At 33.8% G+C, this 7,407-nt stretch overlaps 1 non-coding gene across 1 annotated transcript; it reads right to left on the bottom strand.

The window, feature by feature from the left end:
- Positions 1-6,762: 6,762 nt before the first annotated feature.
- LOC121215752 (small nucleolar RNA R71) lies at positions 6,763-6,868 on the bottom strand. Its single transcript, XR_005911727.1, has one exon. It is a non-coding gene; the product is annotated as a small nucleolar RNA R71 (small nucleolar RNA).
- Between the last annotated feature and the right edge of the window lie 539 nt (positions 6,869-7,407).

The raw sequence follows: 7,407 nt of genomic DNA, 5'->3' as shown, positions 1-7,407 counted from the left end.
GTTTAGAGGATCAAATAATATAATTTTAACCACTTCAATTAATTAATTTACTTAACTATTTAAAACCCAATTTATTAATGAAATATTTAAAATGATTTATTAAATATAACTTTATATTTTATTATTTAATTTAATCATGCATGGCCCACTTTATAGTTAAAAATATAATATGCTCAAACTAATATAAAATAAACCATTTTATGCGTGAAAACTGTATAATAAAGCATAAAATTAGATTTTAATGATTTCCATGTCCTAATTTCATATTTTCACATATTTCATTAATTTATTAAACAATTAGTTGGTTTTAACAATAAATTTAAGTAAAAAGGTGATGAATTATATAGTAAAAATCCTATATATTTTTCAGTATACAATGGGTTAGTGGATGTTTATGGAATTGGTTTAAGTGAAATTTAGATAAATTTTTAAGGTTAAAATGGTAAATAGGTAATTAAAATGAAATTAAGTAAAGAAAAATAGAAACAAAGGTTGTCATAGTCCTATTTTCTTTCTTATTGGCTGAAACCACCAATTTTGAACGGGAGAGAGCTTCGTTTTGAATTCTTCCTTGCATGGTATTATTTTGTGTCCTGTTTTTAGTGATTTTTATGTTTTCGAGATCGTTTTAGCTTAGTCTAGATAGCTCTGCAGTTAATATGTAAAACTCTTAAAAGTAGAGGGACTTGCCACAAAATTTTTGAATGAGTTTGATGTTAGTTGATAGATTATGAATCCATGTGGAAAAATAAACAAGTTTTGTTAAGTGATTTTTGATAAATATTGGAATTAGGGACTATTTTGTTAAAAGTAAAAATTTTAGGGTTTATAGTGGAATGATTGTAAAAATGAGTTGTTTCAATGTCCCTTGCATTTGATTAACATGTATTATTAAAATGATTAGATTTTAAGTTATGAGCTTAAGGATTAAATTGTAAAAATTTTAAATATTAGGGGTAATTTCATAATTTTACATAAAAATGAATTTCAGATTAAATTGAAGTTTAGAGACAGTTAATTGAATAAAACTATTGTTTTAGATCACGAACATGTTGATTATCTTGGAAAAGGAAAGATTTCGGAATAGTTCCTGTACTTTGCGAATACAACAAACTAGTCCTATAAGTTCATTTTATGTTTAAGAATAGTTGAATTAAACTCCTTGTTAGTGATTTAATCTTTAAATTATGTGATGTAATGATGTTTAAGTGTTGAATCATAATGTTATTCAGGCTTTGTGCCTAGCAGGCTTATTGCCGGTGTAATAATTGTTAACATCCTTTAGAAATTTGGTATTTGATAGGAAATGAGTTTACTTGTCGAACTTACTAAGCTTCAACGTGCTTATTCGTTTGATTATACCTTGTAGGACTCTTGGAATCATTGCTTTGATTGGATTGGCTTAGAAGCTATCTCACTATCATCTTGGAAGTCTTGTTTGAAGTTGGTTAAAGTGACATGTAATAGGATAAGTCTTTAGTATAATGATGTTTTGGTGAATATGTAAGTGCTAAAGTTTCGTATGTTTATGTTTTGATGGTAATGAATGGTAAATAGACTTATAATGCTTGTTTAGGTAAGTCCTTTTGGGACACTTTTAATAATAGATGCATATATAATTTTGGTACAAAATGTTTGCTTGAAATGGTCAATTATGATGTGTTTTAGATTTAATATAAAATGGAGTCTTTATGCATGGATTTTTGGTATTTTTGACATGTTTAGGTAGGTTTTGTTTGTATGTGTTTGAGGTGCCTTTGAATGGCATATTGGTTAGTTGTATTAGGACTTTGAAACGACATTTCAGTGTATGTTTTGGTAATATAGAGGTCCCTTTGAAGTATGCTTAAATAGGTTAAAAGGTCATGCATGATGAGGACTTGGAAATGGCTTGATTTTAGGTAAAATTGGGTCCACACGGCCTGAGACACGAGCGTGTGACTCAGTCGTGTGAGACGTACGGCCTGGAAACACGACCGTGTGTCATCGAATGATTTCTTAGGGTGAAATTTAGTGAGTTACACGGCCTAACATACGGCCTGGCACACGGGCGTGTGGGGCAACTCAGTGAGTTACAAGGCCTAGCACATGAGCGTGTGACACGACCATGTGACCCTACACAGAGAGTTACACGGGTGAGGACATGGGCTGGGCCGTGTGTCCCGAGTTCAAAGGTTACACGGCCTAAGACACATGCGTGTGTCTCAGCCATGTGAGGCACACGCCTGGCCACATGGCCGTGTGACCCCTATTTTGCAAATTTTGTATCTTTTTCCTAAATTTTCTAAAATATTTCAAATGGATGCCAATTTGTTTTTAAGTTATTTTTAGGGCCTCAAGGGCTCGACTTATGGACTGTATGCATGTATATGAATTGATTAAATAGTGGATAAGTTATTGAATGATTTTAAATTTTAAAAGTTTTTTATTGTACTGTAATGCTCCGTAACCCTAATCCATCAACGAATATGGGTTAAGGGTATCGCAATTTGACGTATGATTAGCGTGTAACGATGATAAGTAAAGAGTATGATAGACTTAAAACCTTTACGGATGATATTGGAGAAGGCGTCTTAGTTTAAAATGAGCTTTTATTCGTTGTGTATGACATGAGATGATGGTGTGGCATCTTTATATTCGAGCTTGGCGACTAGGCCAGGTATAGGGTGTTACAATAAAACGTATGATAGATTATTACCTTACAAAATTTTCAACGTACATCATTTGTAGCTAAAAGAATATCCAATCTATTGTGCGTATAGGTGCAAAGCGGAAATCTCATGGAACGAATATATAAGATTAAGTCCAAGCATTAAAAATTATAAAAATTATAAAGGTTAGAGAGCATTAAAGTACAATAAAAAACTTTTAAACTTTAAAATCATTCAATAACTTAACCACTATTTAAGTCATTCACATACATGCATACAATCCATAAATCGAGTCCTCGGGTCCTAAAAATAACTTAGAAACAAATTGGGATCCATCTGAAAGCTTTTAGAAAATTTAGGAGAAAGATACAAAATTTGCAAAACAGGGGTCACACGGCCATGTGCCTCACATGACTCAGACACACGCTCGTGTCTTAGGCCATGTAACCTTTGAACTAGGGACACATGGCCGTGTGACAAGCCTGTGTGCTAGGCAGTGTAACTCACTGAGTTGCTCCGTGTGACATGCCCGTGTGCTAGGCAGTGTAACTCACTGAGTTACTCCACATGCTCGTGTGCCAAGCTGTGTAACTCACTGACTTGCACCCTAAGAAATTAATAGATGACACATGGTCGTGTCGCCAAGATGTGTGTCTCACACGGCTAAGTCACACGCCCATGTCTCAGGGTGTGTGGACCTAATTTTATGAAATTACAAAATTACCCCTAACATTTAAAATTGTGTACAATTTAATCATTAATCTCATAACATAAAATCTAACCATTTTAATCTAAATCCATATTAATCAAACATTCAAGGGACCTTGAAACAACTCATTTTTACCATCATTCCACTATAAAACCCTAGAATTTATACCTTTAACAAATTAGTCCCTGATTCCAAAATGCATAAAATATCACTTAACAAAACTTGCTTATTTTTCAACAAGGATTCATAATCTATCAACTAAAATCAAAACTCATTCAAAACATTCATGGCAACTCCCACTACTTTTAACAATTTTTACAAATTAACCCTGAGCTAGCTAGACTAAGCTAAAATGATCTCGAAAACATAAAAATCATGGAAGGAAGAGTTCAAAACGAAGCTCTCTCCCCTTCAACAATGGTAGTTTTGGCCAAGAAGAAAGAAAATAGGAAGATGACAACCTTTGTTTCTATTTTTCTTTACTTAATTACATTTTAATTACCTATTTACCATTTTAACCTTAAAAATGTATCTAAATTTCACTTAAAGCAAATCCATAAACATCCATTTATGCGAGCTCGTATTTGTTTGTTGATTATGAGTCGTAAGATTTCTCGATCGAAATTAAGAAGTATCAAAATGATGGGATAAGTATAGGTTGCAAATGGGAATGGCAGGCTATGCAAAAAAGGGTGTCTTGTTGGCTGGGAATGAAGAAGTTTTAATTCGGTTTAAGGGCTGAAGAATGAACCAATATTAAAGGACAATACCGACCCAATTCTTATATTAGCATTTAGGATGATTATGGTAAGGATATCAAAAGAAAACCGTGACCCTCTGGAAACACGAAAATTTACACATTTTTACATACCTTTTTTAACTTAAAATCATACAGTTTAGAGAAAATTCTTGTCGAAAAAATAATTAATTCGTACAAAATAATTAAAGTGCACTTAAAATATGAACATGTCGAATTTCAGTTAATTTTATAATTAATTTTAATGAATTTTGGTTATTTTTGATAGATTTGCACAAAGGGCAAAAAATGGCTTGGCCGACACTGCTAGAAGCGCAAAATCGAGAAGCAATTTGAAGTATCGTGGCGAACTAAATTTCAGTCTAAAACGGTCCAAAATTATATGTATTAATTCATAATATAATTAATTTTAATTTATATCCAATTTAATTTGAGTTAATAAATTATTATTAATTAATTATGAAAAAGTGGTCCAGTTGAACTGAACCGACCATGAAATGGACAGCCCAAAAATTGTCCCAAGAGCTGGCCCAAATAAGCTTATTAGCTTATTATTTAAGCTTGTAAAGAGGCCCTTGAAGACTTGTTCAAGTTGCATTCAAACCCCTCCACAATTGGTGGCTTTATAGATTTGACCCAAGCCTAAATTAGTGAAGTTGAAACTATCAACCTTGCCACATGTGTGGCCGACCAAGGGAGGGCTCTTTGGCTGATAATTTTAGAAATTTTTAGCAGCCCTCCTCAGCTGTAAAAACTCCATTAGGCTGGTCATTTGGAAAACACACCTCAAGCATTCATATCTTTCCTCTCTTCTCTCCACTTTTTCTCTTCTTTTCCATTCAAAAATTCCCCTGCTCTCTTGCAAATTTCTCCTCTTGGGAAAGGGGCATTCATCTGCTATTTGGAGGAGCACTCAAGTGTTCATAGCAGCCTTGGTTGACGAGGACAACAGAGAAGGAAGAATGAAGCAACTATTCAAGCCACGAAAAACACCGGATTTGATTCTTGTTCCCTATCTCTTTAATTTCTATTGTTGTTATGCTGAACATATCGATGAATTATGTTGTTGGAATGGTTAATTTAATCAATTTAGCTTGAATTTAATTCGTGTTAGGTTGATTGCATTTCGTTTGTTAAAATTATTGAAATTGTGTTTATGTTGTTATAGGCCTCGGTAAGATGCTTGATTAAGTAAAACCATGACTAAGTTATTCTTGCATTACAATTGTTAGGTAACTAATGAATTAATTATTTAAATGGATTGAAATTGTAATTAATGGACACAGTACTTAATCAGTGCATGTTTAATCATCTAAGGTAGCTGAGGGTTAGATTAACAACTATATCTGATGATACATTTGCCTTGCATAACTTGCAAGAGTATTGTGATTAAACTGTTTCAACGTGAGGATACTTTTGTACCCTCACATAGTCTTTTATGTGCTTATTAAATTGAGTTAATTGTTAGAATTGACATAGGGATATGTAGAAGAGATTATTTTGATTTAATAAGTATGTATGTGCAATAACATATTTGCCTATTAAGATTTGTTTAATCGGTTGAATTGACATAAGGATATAGTCAAGAGATAAATGGATTTTGGTAGGTGAGTATGTTCATAAGTTAGCAAACTACTGAATTGCCATGAACTTATTCTTAAGAATATAAACATGAGTTCAATTATTCTAAGTTAAGAAATGTAATTAATCTAACACAATTATGTCATCTTGTTTAAAATCGTATGTTGAAATCATGCATTTGAGATTTATTTATTTAGTTTACTTAGTTTAAAATCTTAGTTTTCAATCACCCTCTTCAAGCAAAGTATTTTTCTTCACCAAAGTGTTTTAAATAGCATTGATAAATAATTCTTTTCACAGTCCTTGTGGGTATGATAACTCGACATTTACTTGTCAGTTTATTACTTGTTGCAATTGTGTACACTTGCACATTGCTGTCGTTCTAAGTTTTTGGCGCCGTTGCTAGGGACTGTGTTTTAAAAAAGTCATTATTTGTGCAGTTGTTAGTTTTGCATTTTGGTTTTTTTTTGTTGAAATTTTAACTTAGTTAATTTTTCTATGATTATTTTAGGTGTTTATGAGTATTGACCGAATCATCGATTTACTCTCTGTAGACCCTGAGATTGAACAAACTTTTCGACAGTGAATAAGACAAGCAAGTCAAAGAAGGACTCAAGAGATGGACTTCAAAAATCTGAAGTAAGGAAACGGAGCAAACCTTGCTCAAAATCCTATCCTTATTGCTGATGATAGGGATAAAGCTTTGAGATAGTATGCCATGCTAGTATTTCATGATCTTAATCCGGGTATTAGGAGACCTAAAATTGAGGCACACTAGTTCAAGTTAAAGCTAGTCATGTTCCAGATGCTTCAGACAGTGGGCCAATTCAGTGGGATTCTTGCCCAAGATCCTCACCTACACTTAAGACTGTTTATGGAGGTGAGCGATCCTTTCAAGTTAGCTAGAGTACCCGAAGATGCATTACGATTGAAGCTATTCCCATATTCACTAAGGGACAGAGCTTAAGCTTGGTTGAACTCATTACCACCAAACTCAATTTCAACATGGAAAGAGTTAGCAGAAAAATTCCTTATGAAGTATTTCCCGCCTAGCAAGAATGCTAAGTTGCAGAATGAGATCAGTACTTTCCAACAAATGGATGATGAGTCATTGTATGAGGCATGGGGAAGGTACAAAGAATTGTTACGGAAGTGCCCTCATCACGAAATCCCACATTGCATGCAACTTGAGACATTTTATAATGGTCTCAATGCTCACACGAGGATGGTAGTGGACGTTTCTGCTAATAGTGCTCTCCTTTCTAAGTCTTATAATAAGGCTTATGAAATCATTGAGAGGATTGCCAGCAACAATTATCAATGGCCAACCAATTGAGCAGCGTCAGGAAGACGAGTCCCTGGAATACATGAAGTAGATGCTTTTACTTCACTCGCATCTCAAGTATCATTAATATCCTCAGTGTTAAAAAATCTTACTACTAATGGGTGTAATAGTTTTGCAGCACAACCACTGAATCAATTTGAAAATGTAGCCTGTGCTTGTTATGGGGAAGGACATTTGTTCGAAGAATGTCCATCGAACCCAGAATCTGTGTATCACATGGGTAACCAAAACCAAAATTGAGGAAGGCAAGGGCTGCAATCCAATTTCTATAACCCATCGTGGAGAAACCACCCAAATTTTTCCCAGAGTAACCAAGGGGCAGGAACCAGTAACAATTATGTCCAACCTAGATCGACCCAGCCAC

Source organism: Gossypium hirsutum, chromosome D03, assembly GCF_007990345.1.
Source record: "Gossypium hirsutum isolate 1008001.06 chromosome D03, Gossypium_hirsutum_v2.1, whole genome shotgun sequence".
NCBI classification, from domain to species: Eukaryota; Viridiplantae; Streptophyta; class Magnoliopsida; order Malvales; family Malvaceae; genus Gossypium; species Gossypium hirsutum.
Note: the sequence above shows the minus strand (reverse complement) of the source record. Positions and strands in the feature narration are given on the sequence as shown.